Source organism: Capricornis sumatraensis, chromosome 23, assembly GCF_032405125.1.
Source record: "Capricornis sumatraensis isolate serow.1 chromosome 23, serow.2, whole genome shotgun sequence".
Taxonomy (NCBI): domain Eukaryota; kingdom Metazoa; phylum Chordata; class Mammalia; order Artiodactyla; family Bovidae; genus Capricornis; species Capricornis sumatraensis.
In genome coordinates this window covers 25,816,628-25,832,046 of record NC_091091.1, presented here as the reverse complement: position 1 = coordinate 25,832,046, position 15,419 = coordinate 25,816,628, and the positions used below count along the sequence as shown (strand labels likewise).

At 43.6% G+C, this 15,419-nt stretch overlaps 1 protein-coding gene across 1 annotated transcript in view; it reads right to left on the bottom strand.

Annotated features, from left to right (window-relative positions):
• SORCS3 (sortilin related VPS10 domain containing receptor 3) overlaps nt 1–15,419 on the bottom strand; it is a 635,061-nt gene that overhangs the window by 356,471 nt on the left and 263,171 nt on the right. The window lies entirely within an intron of this gene.

Genomic DNA, 15,419 nt, shown 5'->3' with positions numbered 1-15,419 from the left:
GCGCATCAGGGAAGAGCCAGCAACACTGACCGGCTGCCATTCGTTCCGCATGCCAGGGATCCTGCTGCCTACCTGTTCCTCCTTTGGGCGCTCTGACCTTGCACCAAGACCACGAGCCGGGGCTCTGAGAGCAAAGGCAGGCCAACCAATCCACAGGCCCCTTTCTTTCCATCCCGCCTCTCTCCCCACGTTGGAGGGAGAGCCAGTACCCAAAAGTGGATTCAAGAAGCCAAGCTTCCTGCTGCTCCCGCCTCGCTTCCCCTCCCCCACCCCACACACCTCCCTCCCTTTCCAGGAGCAGTATCATCAGGTTCTCATCCTGTCTGCCATCACCTTCCTTAGCTAGACTCAGGAAATCTCTCCCACTGGAGCTTCAGAAAGCCACAGAGGACTACTCATCATCTCTACCGTCAGGTGACCCCAGGGGTGCCTGCATTCTAACTCCGGCCCTGTGCTCTCCTGGTAACAGCAACTATCTGCCCTTGCCTTTTCCTTGATTACCTTCTAATCTAATCCCCCTTGATTTTCCCACCTTCTAACTTTAATCTGCTTCTGCCTTGGCCCACAGCTTAGCTTTATAAGCCAAGTGTCCCAGGCCTGGCTTAAAGACCCACCCTCACCTCTGGTAAGGCTTCACTGGCCTTCTCCCGGTTGCCGCTCATTTCTCTGCACAAGTACAAAGTTCCCCATCTGTTGTACGCCCAAGGCACATACTGTACATGAAATGTACTCTTTGATTTTCTGATATCGTCGTGATTAGTTTCCTTATATTCTGTTTCCCTCGCCACAACATAAGGTCCTCAAGGACGAGGAAAGTCAGAGAATGCTATGGGAAGAGGAAAGAACATGAACTTGGGGCACAGCAAGCTCTAGTTTATTCTTAGATGGGCAGATCCCTGGTTTCATGACCAACTGCAGGTTACTTCACCTGCCGGAGCCTCAAATTTCTTACTCAAAAAAATGCGGATAATCTAATCTTACAGGGCATTTATGAGGATAAAAAATACAATGTGTTGGGAACTTCCTAACAGGATGTAGGCATTCTGAAATGTCAAAATATATATATATATAAATGAAAATACAAAGGACCTTCATGTCTTCTTCCAAAATGTACAGAACGTCTTACACATTGTGCACACTTGGCACATTTACTGAATAAACAAAACGTCAGTATTTCTAATCCTTCCTTAGGCTACAGGCCCCACATGGTCATTGGTTATGCTAACTTTAATAATCAGCATCCCCCCAAAACTGAATTCTTATCTTCTGTCTCCTGTCTACCTTAGGCACTAGGAATCACTGCCAATGAGAGAAATCATTGCCTTTATCTCTCGAACCCAGCTTAGTCTCTGGGTCTTAATGATTCTATCTCCTAAATAACTGAGACCTCTGATCGTCTCATCCTCATTCCAATGCAGTGGCTAGCGCATCATCGTTTTTACAACAATCCCCCAATCAGATGCTCTTGTTCAACCTTCTCCCCCTCCCACCAATCTCCATGCTGTCATCAGGCTATATATCAACCACAGGGATCTGTCCACCTTACTCCCTGGTAGTAATCACCCACTGCCTACACACAGTGAAGTTGTATCTTTCAAGCTTAGTCTTGTAAAGTCTGGGTGTAACTTCCCTTACTAGGCCCATTTCCAGCCACTGACTCCTCTGCCCCTTCCTCTCCAGCCTCATTCAGCTCCTGAATGTCCTGAATTTTTATTGCCTACGTTTCTGGCACAGCATTCCCTTCTATCTGAACTATCTCTACCCCCTATTTCCTTTACTTAGTAAATTTCTCTCTAATCTTTATTCTCAACTCTATTATCACCCTCCTTCCAACTTCCTCACTGGGGAATTAATCACCATTCCCTTTGTGTTCTTGTACTGCCTCACGCATTTTACTGTTCTAGTGTTTATCCTATTGTGATCACACTATTTTTATTCTGTAACGTTTTCCTCAACTATACTTCCCCAAGAGCAAAAAGCCATTTCTTATAGCAGCCCAGTGCATTGCACCATACACGGTACTAAGTAAGCGCTGAAAATCTACTGATTTCTGCACTCTTTTGCTTTGTTTTTATTTGCAAGGGTTAATGAATACATGAATCGGTCTAAATCTACTCACATGTTCTCAAACACCTGCTGATGTCCAATCACAACTCAACAGCGAGCCACACCTAGAAAACATACCTGATACTTCAGATGCTGCCACAATTTGCAGAATGCTAAAGTCTTTTAGCATCTGGTACCAGGGAAGGATCTAGCATCAGCTTAAATGACACTAGAAGTAAGGTTAAATGACCAGTCATTCTGATCTCCTATCCTACCCAGGGCAGGGGAGAAGACATATCATAATCTCGAGAGACTATCAATAGTACATTTTTCTTAATACAAATAAAAAATTTTTATAGAACAAACTGCTTCTTGATTCTACAGTCTTGAGGGCACAAAGACGGCACCAGGTGGGGAAAGAACAGTGAACTTGGAATCTAGAGTAAAGAACTGACTCTGAAATGTACTCAAAGTGTTACCCTGGAAAAGTCTTCTCTACGTCTGTTAAAGAAAGAATCATCCTGACATTTCTTAAAATGGCAAGGCAGACATAATTCAGGACTATTGAAACAGGTATAGGGACCACAGTAATGAGGTTTTGAAATAGAGATGGGAGATTAGGCCATACTTCAAATACACCAAGGAAAACGCAGGAACTTAAAGCCAAAGAGAAGGATGGGGATCAGTGGATAGAACATTACTAAGAAGGTATGGAAATTGTTTGCTGACTGGCAAGATTCTTGCTGAAGGCAGGCTGAGGTGATCAGATGTCACCTGGGTTATGGTTGGGGATGAGGACTTTGATCAGATATGGACTACAATGAGATTTTGTAAGGGGTGGTGGGGATTCTGGCTAAACTCACTTAGCAGGATTGTTGCTGAAAAATGGGCTCTTGAGGACATATCTAAGGACTGCACCTAGGTGAAAAGAGCTCAGAGGATCCTGACTGGAGCTTGGTTAAGAAGAGAATCTTTGCCAAGCCCCATTCTATCTTCAACACAAGAGGTTTAACTCGGATAATCATAAGGCCTCTTCTGGACTTTAAATCTTATTATCCCACCAACACAGCGCTAAGCTGTTTCCAACTAAAGACTTTTCTTCATGCTATATATAGCAAACATCTTGCTTGTAAGAGCTAAATTCTCAGGTCTCCTTTCATGACTGATGTCACAACAGACTTCCTTCCAGAATCCAAATAACCCTCATCAAAGGTAGTGTACTTAACATGACATATAGTCTGTCTTTCTGGAAGCTGCACAACCAATTCACATTGTCTTTGCTCTTTTCCAAAAGTGGCTGCTGAGGGTAGGAGCTTCCCAACAAATGATATGCCATGGCTCAGCTTCCTTCGCTTCTGGGGCAGCGGCTGCTCAAGCAGGCACACAGACACAAGTCTCACTCAGTGAGGGCCCCTCAAGGAGCCAGTGGGCCCTGGGGCCTAAGGAGGCCTAGACTCTGCCCTTTCTAGCATGGACACTGCACACTCCACTGACCACAGCGTGTGGTGGGCTTCCTTCCTGTGGGCTAGGGGCAGCTGGCAGAAGCCTCTGCACCATTGCCAGAGCCAGCAGTGCCAGGAGAAGTCACCTTGACAAAAAAGCAGATCATCCTTCACCTCATGACTCGAGACATCTGCCGGCAGGGTCACTTAGAGGAAGCAGGCTCATGTCCCCTATTTTAAAGCTAACTTCCCAAATCCTGATGCTAAATTCCTAAAGCTGAAATGTCCAGAAAGCTGGAGACACTGGGCACCTGCCATGTGCTGGGCCCTGGGCCAGTTACCATTTGGAACAGCTCAGAACACACAGCTAACCTGGCAGGCAGCACGTGAGAGGTGTCCAGCCACAGCGCTCCCAGCCTCTGTGTCTGTGCTCAGATTCCTCCAGTTCCAGAAGGTTATTCCACTGCTCTGTGTGTGTGTGTGTGTGTGCGCGCGCCTCTTGTTCTTCTGTTGTCTTTCATTATGAATTATTTACAACACACGGAAAACTATAAGATGCCAATCATAAATCTACCACTAGATATATATGTTGTCCATCAACACATATATTTGATGATCTTTTCAAGTGTTTTTACATTTACATAAATGTTATCCCACAGGATATATATTCTGCAGCTAGCTTATTTTGTCCAACATTCAGTTTGGAGGATTTTATGCATGTTGACACACTTAGCCATAATCCATTCACTTTAACTGCTATGGAGCATTGTAGTTTACCAATAAACCATTGTCTATTTATCGTTTCAAACTCTGATAAATATTTTGTCTTTTAAAATTTGCTATGATAAATATTTCAATCACCATTTTTACACAAGTCTTTTCTAGAGAGACACCTTGATGTGAAATTACAACGCATACCCCATGCACAACTCTCATACCCCACACTTAACTTCTCTGCTGGTTACTGACAGATTTTTCTCTAAGGGGACTGTACCTTCAAAAAGATACTGCCTTAGTCTCCAGCTCCAGAAACTGAGTCTTTCTTTATTGCCAGGGTCTGAGTCCACAGCTCCTGACCAGTCTTGTCCCAGCTCTCTCTGTGTCCAAAATCTTCAATTCCAGAGCAACTGAATCCAGTTAGTAGCTGGACCCTGAGTCCTGGCCTCAAGACTCTACCATCTCTTGTTTTCCTGTTTGCATCACTGTTGGTCATCTGCTCTGTGGCTCCACCCTGCCCAGGGACCTGCTTGTTGTCAGGTTGAGCCTCCCAGCTGCCAACTACTCACACTCCTCCCCAGGTACCCCAGGCTCACTGGTAGACTAGACGTCCACCCTCTTCAACTCCCCCAGGACTCCTGGGTTTGACTCCTCTAACTATTTAGGAGCTCCTGTCCCATCCTGATAAGCCTCCAGAAGACTTCCATGTGGGCCAATACGCTCTGGGAGCAGCCTCTTAGCTCACCAACCTACCTGTCATAACCCAGGTAGCTACCCAAGGCCACTTTCTCAATGACAATTTCCAGAGCTGAGTTGTGAATATAGTATACTTTCATCCACCCAGTAAGCTCCCATTCCTCTGATGAGCTTCTAGTGGAGAGGCTGGTGGCAACAAACATATGGGCTGCTATTTTAAAAGTAAAAGAACAGAAAAGAAAAACTTCTGGCCAACGCAGCCAAGTCGGCTTCCCATTAGAACTGAGCTGGAGCTCAGTACTCACCCCCGCGCTCACCCCAGCCCACTCTGCATTCCCAGCACCACTCTGGTTCCTGCCAGAGGTGAGAGGGCTCTGCAGGGCATGCTGCCAGTTCTTATGGGGCCACCAGATGTTCAGGATGGGGCGGACACACTGCTTTCCTAATCATGCCAGCTGCCTTCCCCTGTTTGCCACCTGTGCTCCTCAGTTCCCACCTCCCCCTCCAAGGCTTGTCCCTGAGAAGGAACTACGAAATATCAAGTTTTTCACTCTTCGATTCTCTTATAAGTCTTTCATCTTCTCAGTGGACTCCCTTCTCTGTAATATTATCTAAAATTAGTAAACCACCTCAGTCCTGATAGTTCCTTTTCCTGTTAGCAATTTTATTTTATTTTGCTTAGTTCTTCATGCATATCTATCTGTATTATGGCATTGACTATGTGCTAGATACTGGCCTTGCCCTCTGCTCCACCCAAGTCAGGGGCACTTATGGGGCAGTTTAGCACAGGCAGTGAGCTGTTTCCTATAAAAGGGCCAGAGTGTAAGTATTTTAGGTTTTGATGATTTCTGTCAAAACTACTCAGCTCTGCTCTTGTAGTTCAAAACAAGCCAAGCAGGATAGCCGATTGAATGGGTGTGCTGTGTTGCAATAAAGCATCTTTACAAGAGCATGCAGGGCATAACTTGTCGGGCACTAGTCTAGCTGACTGCAATATCAACCCCTACCATCCCTACCAACAGCCAGGCTTCCATCTCACTTTTGTCTCTCAGACAGCTTCCCAAGATTTCAGCCAAGGTATTTGATGCCCTGCCCCACCATTCCCTGCCTGGTTGCCATCAGGTCGAAGTGTCTGCCTCAGCCTGGCACTCAGACGTGTGTAGTCTGCCCCCTTTCCTCCCCTTTCCCATTCTCCCAGTAAGATTACGGCTGGCAAGTGTCCGGATTTCCTCCTTTCTGACTCCCAGGTCTAGTACTAACTACATCGTGGAGACTTTTCCTACAACTTCAGCCCACACTCTCCCCTGAATATATCAACAGCATTAGGAGTTCCATATTTATTCTCTGAATACGCATATGTGCTTTTTTCAGAAATGACTAAAAGCTCCTTAAAAGAAAAATAACAAATAAAATAAATATATTCTGAAACTCCGAAAGTGCAAAGCACTAAGTAGAGAAAACAAGGAAGACAGAAGCAGGGCAAAGACAGCTATACACAGGGCTGGGCAAACTAGACCATGCGCTCTTCACTTCTCTGAACAATAGGGTCGCTATTGTAAGCACTCCGTAGAGAATAGTGAGAAACTTAGTTTAGCACCTGATAAACCCTGTGCATAAATGTGTATGGCTGTCATTTTTATGACTACTCACCCAGATTGTATTTTTCTCAAGGACAATCACCTTGTTTTTTTTTTCCTTGATTTATAAATTCCTTGCTCTTAGGGGGTGAGGCACATGGATGCCCAAGTAATCATTAAGGAATTTTTGGCTACTGTTTCCAATTGTACCATGAAAATACACTATGGCCCAGCTGCTGGGGAATCAAAAGGCAGGCCCATGCTTCCCAGTGCCAGACCCAGGGAAGTGCCCCACCCACAACCATTCTGCCTGAGTGTGCTCCACTGACCTACACTACACTGAGAACAGTCAACAATCAAACACCAGAGGCAATGAGGGGCTCCAGTGTGCAGTGAACCTCAGCCCACTCTGCAGGCAGGTCAGGAGTTTCCACAGTGCAGCTCCAGACCCATGGCTTCCCAAAGAGTCTTTACCATCCAAATGGGAGAATCACTGATGTTCCCCTCTAGCCTGTTCCACTCCCAGTCTTAGGGCCAGTGTCTAAAGCCACATTAATTCAAGTCTTTGCAGTGGCAGAAGCCCAACCTGACCACAAATAACCAGCCAGAAAACTAATTCCAGACTCCAAGCCAAAGGCAAGTGATTTAAATAGCTTCCCTCCTAAGTGGGTATTGGCCCTATCCCCTACTTCAGAAAAACCACAGACAGGCTGAAGCCCAGGCAGAAGCTCACACAGCTCTCCATAATTCTTCCTGTCATCTGATTCCACAGCCTCATTATCTCCTTTCACAAAGAGAGACACAATGATACAAAGTAATTAATGTTCTCCTGCCCCAGCTAGCTGAATGAGAGCCATCATAGTGTTCCAAGTACAGGGAATTGAAGGTTACCTGACTCTGCAGACCAGATCATGCAGAATTCATAGTTTATATAAAACAAAATGTAGACCCACCAGCAGTACCGTTCCAGCTCAGATCTAGGAGGGAAGGATGGGGTGTGGGGAGTTAGACAAAACATTCAGATCTTTGGTCTTTTCCACTGCAGTATGAACACTTCAGTTCTCACTGAAGAATCTCAGTTCAGAAAATAAGGCTGCTGGATTGTTATTCTGAGGACTGAAAATGACAAAAGACCTCAACATTATCAGCCAAGAGGCCTGTTTGTGACATATGGGTGAAGGGAGGAAAGAAGTCCTCCAGAGAAAGGAAAGCGCATGAGCAGAGCTCTGAGAGGAGGTGGTGTCCCATTGATCGCACCTTTATTCACATGGGTATAGTGTATTTTATACAACACACATACACATACACTATACAATAGCATTAAAGAAGCAGGTAATATCAGGATTATTGACCTAGAAACGTCTCTAAGACATAACTAAATGAAAAAGGCTGCTGGACAATAATGCATTAAAGACACAAACAGTGTACCCAGACAAAACAAACCGATATATTCCCATTCGGTTTAGAAGTGCATATACAAGTGCATTTTAAAATTTCTAGAAGACAACACAAATGCATGGTAATAGAAGTTACCTCTGATTAGGGGTCCAGGGTGGGTTGGTTGGCTATAAGAACTAGAGTTTATTTGTAATGTTATAATGTTTTCAAAACAAAAATATATCCATGTATCACTCATGCAGTTAAAAGTAATCACAATAAAGTGATTTGTTACAGAACAGTTCCAAGGCAGATCAGTAAATTACCACATCTGTAGAGAAACTCTATTATAGATAAGCATTTGCATTCTAAAAGGCAGCCCTGGCATAACCATAAGAGGATTCATTTCAGAGTCAAGCAGATTTGGTTTCAAATCCAGCCTGTGCAACCTTAGACTAATTATATAAGTCTCCTATTTCATATCTGCTCAATGGGAATATAAATATCGCCTTCACAGGATTACCATGAAGCTTAAATAGCCCTAATATCATGCAGTTCACTTCACTATCAGTTGTTAGGAGACCTCATGGTGGAACAATAATGTGATCATTGGAGGAGAAATCATCTCATACATCTCTCAGCAAATAGAAGGTAAGTTGTAGTTACATAAGCACCAGTGGGCAGGCTAAGGCCATCTCATTCCCACTATATAAGCAATCAGCGACCATAAGGCACATGGGAAGATGGAGGGGTTGCTGCGCATAATCAAAGATAGCCTCCAGAAGGTAGAAATTAAAGTCCAGGGAAAACAGACTTCACTTTTTTTCAGCAAGTTTTCCTGGGGAAAAAAAATAATGAGGCACAAACTAGAAGGTTCTGGACAGTTTTAGCAAGGCATTTCTATCTGGGGAGTAGATGTTTACCATTTCCCTTTAATATTACATGCAGCCAGTTGAGTCCCTGTGACATGCACGCAATTATGTCTGCTGTGCACAACTAGAAACCCCCAGGATAAAATGGGTAGCTGCCTAATGGAGAGATGTGAACTCATGGAGAGCCTTCAGACCATCCCTCTACCCTGGAAAAGCTAAACTCTGTGCCTCATTCATTTGTAAATCGTTTTCTTCTCTGTCATAAGCATTATACCTTCTATGTGGTAAGCACTCAAGGCATTAATTAATCAGTCAAAACAGTCTATTTCTTCTCTGAACAACCAACCCTGTAGAGAAGACAGTGGTTCCTCTTGCTTCCATCTTCCTCCGAGAAACCTCTCACCTTTGCTGCCTCTGGTTTCCTAGCACTCACCATCAGCGTCACTGTCAGGGAGCGCCGTATCTACTCCCTGGGGATACACCTCTTTTCTCCTCTGCTGTTGTTTTATGTCATTATTTAACTTTTTGTGCATGAGGCTCCTTTTTCCAGAGAGAATCAGTCCTCTGAGGTCAAGGAGCTACTTGCCTGTCTCTTTTAACCCCTACTGCCTGCTGAATAATGCCATGCAGTTTAGATATTCAGGCTGAGCAAATGTGTCCCAGGGACTGAAATAGTCACACTCAGATTCCCTGCTGCTTGTGAAAGGTTCTCCTGGGAGAGACTGACAGCTAAGCAGATGTTGCTTCAGGCAGAGCTGGTTCTATCAGTTTATCTTACTGGTCATTTGGGGCAGAAAGAAGACTAAAGTTATGCCACACCTGACATTGCCCAGCCCAAGGAAGAAGAGGAAATTCCCAGGTACCCAGGAGTGAATCTCAGGAACCACAGGCACTCCATCTCCTCATGGGCCCAGAAATCTGAAATCTCACTTATCTCTTCCTCTAAAAGAATTATATGTTAATGGCTATGCTCCCTACGTATTATTTAAACATCACCCTGTTGAGCACCACATTCTACACTCCACATGCCCTTGACATGATCAGAGCTGTAGGGCTTGAAAACCAATCTCAGTTTTTTAAAGCTTTCCTTAGAAAGGTTAAGTAAGAAAAATAAGCAATTAGCCAGAAGTTGGGTTTGTTCTCAAGTCACAGAGTATTTCTTAAACCATCCTGCAGCCCTTAAAGAAATGCTCCTCTGAGACCAGAGGCAGGGCTCATTAAGTCCAGGTGACATGGACTGCCTCATCAGACTGGTGCCCATGGCTTTAGGGAAAATGAATGCCATACTCTGGCATTTTTAGAATATATATAAAGGGACTGAAAAGCAATGATAGAAATATTGTAGAATACAGAAAAGAATAATGTGCAACATGGACATCAATTATAGCCATGCTATACAGAGAAAAATCCACTTAATATTTTAATATTTTTTTTCTCTAATCTGTGTGTATGTGTATGTTTACAAAATTGGGAATCATTCTCTGTATACAGTTTGCTGTCCTACTTTTCCACTTAACATAATATTTAAATATCTCCCCATGCTGCTACATAGCCTTCCAAAATAATTTTCAAAGCCTTACAGCATCTCAATGTACAAACATATCATAAATTACTCTAACTGCCTTCTTGGTCAGATGGTTGGTTTCTGGCCAAATGTTTACATTAAATAACTTTAGTGTGTATTCTTCTACATAAATCTTTATGTGCATCTTTATCTGTTTCCTTAAAGTACATTCATGTAAGTGTAATTATCAGTTCAAAGGGTAAAGATTAACATTCTTGTTATAAAATATTCTATATGACATAAATATGCTGGTCAATCTGCACTTCCACTAACAGTACGTGGAAGTACTGGTTTCACTGAATACTGGCCAATATTGGGCATAACTATTTTAAAATCTCCAGACATAGGTGTGTTGGCAACAATGTATTGCAAAAATATAAGCCCTTAATCGTGTCTTCACACTAACATGCTTTGTCTTTAACAGTGGTTCCCAAACTTTTATGACTCAGGACTCCGTCATACTCTTAAAAATTAATTCATACATTACTTTCACAAATTTGCAATTTTAGAAATTACATCTGGCAAAATTTTACAATATTAATTTATTTTAAAGTAATAAATAGTTTTTTTATGATAAAGAAACTAGAGTTTCCCAAGCAAAAATAATTTAGTGAGAAAGCACTGCACTGTTTTACATTTTTTGCCGAGTCCCTTAATATCTCACCTAATGGAAAATAGTTGGATTATATCTGCATCTGTGCTTAATCATTATGATATCACATATGTCATACAACTTCTAGAAACTCCACTGTACATTTGAGAATGAGAATTTTTTTAAAAGCCCATAACATTTTATTATAATTTAAAAATAGCTTTGACTTCATTAATCCACTGATAGGGTCATGGACATTCCCCAGCGTTCCCAGGATCACACTTTGAGAAAATGGCAACCCATTCCAGTGTTCTCGTCTGGAGAATCCCAGGGACGGGGGAGCCTGGTAGGCTGCCGTCTATGGGGTCGCACAGAGTCGGACACAACTGAAGCGACTTAGCAGTAGCAGCAGTAGCTCAAACTGGGTCCCAAGAGGACTGCAACTTACAAAGAGATAGTTTCTAATTTTAATAAAACCTATGGACTTCTTGCAAATGTTCTCCCTTCATTCTTCTTCCACCAGACCCTGTAAAGTTCAAATCCCATCTCCTGCATAAAGCCTTCTCTTCTAACCTGCCTTTCAGTGATATTCCCTTTCCCTGATTCTTTACTGCTTTTATATCACTGCAGAACAATTTGATGTGCAGAACCCTCTGATGTTCATAGCCTCTTGTCCCCACCAAAACCATAAGCTTCTTGAGGTTGGGGATCAAGTCGTTGGCACACACTTGGGCTCAATAACTGATTTCTCAGAAGAGAGCTACTCTAAGTCACTGTGGCATTTAAGGAACTAACATTTGCATGATACTTTACACAAAACACTTTCTCTTGAGATATTTTATTTAATTCTAACAAGGACCCTTTGACATAGACATTTTATCTTTGTCATAAAAATGAGGAAGTAAAGACTCAGAAAGGTTAAGTGACTAAAGCAAATGACAATACTGAAACTTGAACCTTGGTCAACAGATTCCAAATCCCATGCACTCTACCCCAGTGCTTGGCTACTAACTGGCAGCAGTGGTGACTGAGCCCCACAAAGTGTCACAGAGTAGAGATTTCATAGACTCATCCTTTCAGGGGAACTCCAAAGACATTCCTAAGAGGAGGTACTACACAACCATTAAAAAGAAGAGTGTCTGAAGTCAAAACTAAATTGGAATTCCTATCCTCCCACCTACTAGCAATATCACACTGGCACATTCCTTAGCTTTCTGGGCCTCACTTTCCCCATCTCTAATATAGGCATAATTGCCACCAGGCAGAGTTGTTGAGAGAACCCAATGAGAAAATCTACATAAAGCACAGTGCAAGAATCAGCTTCGTTCTTGGATATACTTCCATTCCTTCCTAAAACCATCACCATCATCCCTTATTTCCCCTCTGGAAAACAAGGATTTCATGAAATGAAGATAGGCACTGCCTAGAGCCTAAGCAATCTATTGAACAGGAAAATACTTCATCCCAGACACCTGGGTCTGGAGTCTTTGGAACATAGAGGTTGCAGAAGCCCAGGCCAAAAGCATCACTGGAAAGAAAGGACGGTGTTTTGTACCAAAGGACACTCACTGCCAATCCATGTGAGAGACTATATGGGTCTTAGCTCTGGAAGCCAGCCTACTCCTCTCAGCATACACATAGACTCCTCAAGCTCATGTCCCCTAGGAGTCTCTGGAACTCAGTACCTCTCCTGACATAGATTGCTTCTCTGGGGAAAAGGTAGTATTCAGTTGGTCAGGTCAAGATGCTGAGAGGAGACAGAGGCCAGGTTGGGAACAGTGCCTCCCAGCCCAGTAACAAATACCAGGACTGGCAACACAGTGTGTTGACTATCTCCCGCGGCTCAAACTTCAGCATTCAGCAAGTCCCATAAGTTATGGTTAATTGGGTTTCCAGAATCCTGTGGTTATCGACACTCCTTGTTTCTAACCAAAAACGATCCACAGTTTGAGTACTTTTCTCTTTTGTAAAATGAGAGGGTTGAAATCAATGAACTCAAAGATTCTGCCATCTTCAAACTTCTGTGCATCTGATCAAGCTCCAAATGGCTTCTGGCTGCTTTCAAAATGCAGATCTATGCTCTAAGGATGCAAATCTGTCATCACCAAGGGCCACTGAGGTCCTGCAAAAGACTGCCTGAGGTCAGGCATGTCCCTAGAATAAGTGTTCAGCTTCCCAACCGTCTACGAGCCTATGGGTCACCTAATCTAGACAACTAAGGAATGCTCTCAGAAAGTGTCATGTAGTCTTGGGGAGACAAGATCATTTCTCACTAAATAGCTAGGAAGCGTGGCATGAGTCAGTCTTGGAAGCCAAGGGATAATATGTGTCATTTTAAACACAACATCTGAACCATCATGAAATGATAGGCAAAATAATATAGCATATCAGTGAAATTTTGATACAGCCCTCTCCTGGAAAGATTAGGGAGGAGGCAGAAGCTCAGAGAGAGGGACAATTAGTAAAGGGATTCAAAAAAGCAATTAGATAAAACTCTGTGAGGACAAAGGTCCTACTAAGTCCCCAGTGTCCACTCCCTGGCCCTCAATCACTATTTTCAATAAATAAATGAATAAAGGACAAATGAGTAGGAAGCAGTTAGAACAAATTCGATAGGATAACAGTGTTGTTAAATGAACACATTTTGGAGTCGGAGACACAGCAAAGAGTCGAATGTGACTAAGACACACACACACACACACACACACACACCTATAAATGTGCGTGCTCAGTTGCTTCAGTCATGTTCGGCTCTTTGTGACCCTATGGACTACAGCCCACTAGGCTCCTCTGTCCTTGGGATTCTCCAGGCAAGAATACTGGAGTGGGTGCCATGCCCTCGTCCAGGGGATCCTCCCAATCCAGTGACTGAACCTGCATCTTCTGTGGCTCCTGCGCTGCAGGTTAACTCTTTACTGCTGAGCCACTGGGGAAGCCAACAAACTAAACTAAGTTCTGCACAGGGTTATTTGAGAACTTAGCGATAACTCAGTGAGGAAAAGCGCATAAAACATTTATCACAACGTCAGGCTTATTATATGTGCGTGTGCTCACTCACTCAGTCATGTTGACTCTTTGAGACCTCATGGACTATAGCCCACCAGGCTCCTCTGTCCATGGAATCTTCCAGGCAAGAATACTAGAGTGGGATGACATTTCCTACAGGGGATCTTCCCAACCCAGAGACTGAACCCACATCTCCTGTATCTCCTGCATTGGCAGGCAGAGCCTTCACCACTGTGCCACCTGGGAAGCCCTAGGCTTATGATTACTTAGGTTTTTAATACTGATTTTAGCATATGATGGTGATGACGAAAATGATGCAGATAATGATATTCATTAGTGCTAGCAGGCTCAGAGAAAAGGAAGGAAGATTTTATTGAAGAGGTGAGCTATGAAGGAAAAGATGGAGAATCAGGAGTCCAGAGGAAGACAAAGGCTTGGAACCTAAAACACATTAATATTTTCAGAAAATAATTAGGAATTGAGCCTGATCTGAAAGAAATATTCTTACACAGGCATAAATGAGCATAAGTTTTTATAAGTAGAATAAGATTTGGTAGAGGGTCTTGAATATCTGCTAAAGAGCTTGAACTTTATCTTACAAACAACAGGAGCCCCCAACGTTCTAGAATCTGGCAGAGACACAACAGAAGTCCATTTGGAAAGACTAATTGGTCGCTGATGGATATGATGGGCTGATGAACCATGTTCTTCTAGAGGTAGAAAGAATTATTAGGACTCCATCTCACTAGCTTGATGACAGTAGGTTGTAAGAAATGAAGAGGGACACAGAAGAAGCATAATGTGTTTACTCACTTGGGGCAGAGATGAAGGAGAAGAAACAGGTAAAGACAGCTTCAAGATTCCAAGCCTGAGTGCCTAAGAGAATGCTGTTACCACCGACAGAAACAAGAGTGGAGCTGACATCTCTGGAGCAGCTTATAAAGGGTTTTTGAGAAAACAGAAAAACATTCCAGGCTCAGTTGCCTAAAACCAGAGTGTCCTTCAGTTGTGTCTGGCTCTTTGCAAGCCCATAGACTGTCCATGGAATTCTCCAGGCCAGAATGCTGGAGTGGGTAGCCTTTCCCTCCTCCAGGGGATCTTCCCAACCCAGGGGTCAAACCCAGGTCTCCCGCATTGCAGGCAGATTCTTCACCAGCTGAGCCACAAGGGAAGCTCAAGAACACTGGAGTGGGTAGCCTATCCCTTCTCCAGCGGATCTTCCTGACCCAGGAATTGAACCAGGGTCTCCCAGAATACAGGCGGATTCTTTACCAACTGAGCTGTCAGGGAAGCCCTGATTGAGGGAATGCTTGTAGGCAAAACCTAATGAAAGAGAGGGAGGCAAGACAGGGAAGGGGCAGCAGATCATTGGGGTTGAGGTTCCAGGTAAAGCCTGATCCACAGGGGGCTCCAATGGGTAACTCTCTCCATAGACTTGACCCACTCTAAGGCAAGGGGCCAGGATTTTGTGCTCCACACCAGCCAGTTATTGGCCATCCCAGATGTGGGAAGTGGTGACCTCTGGAGGAA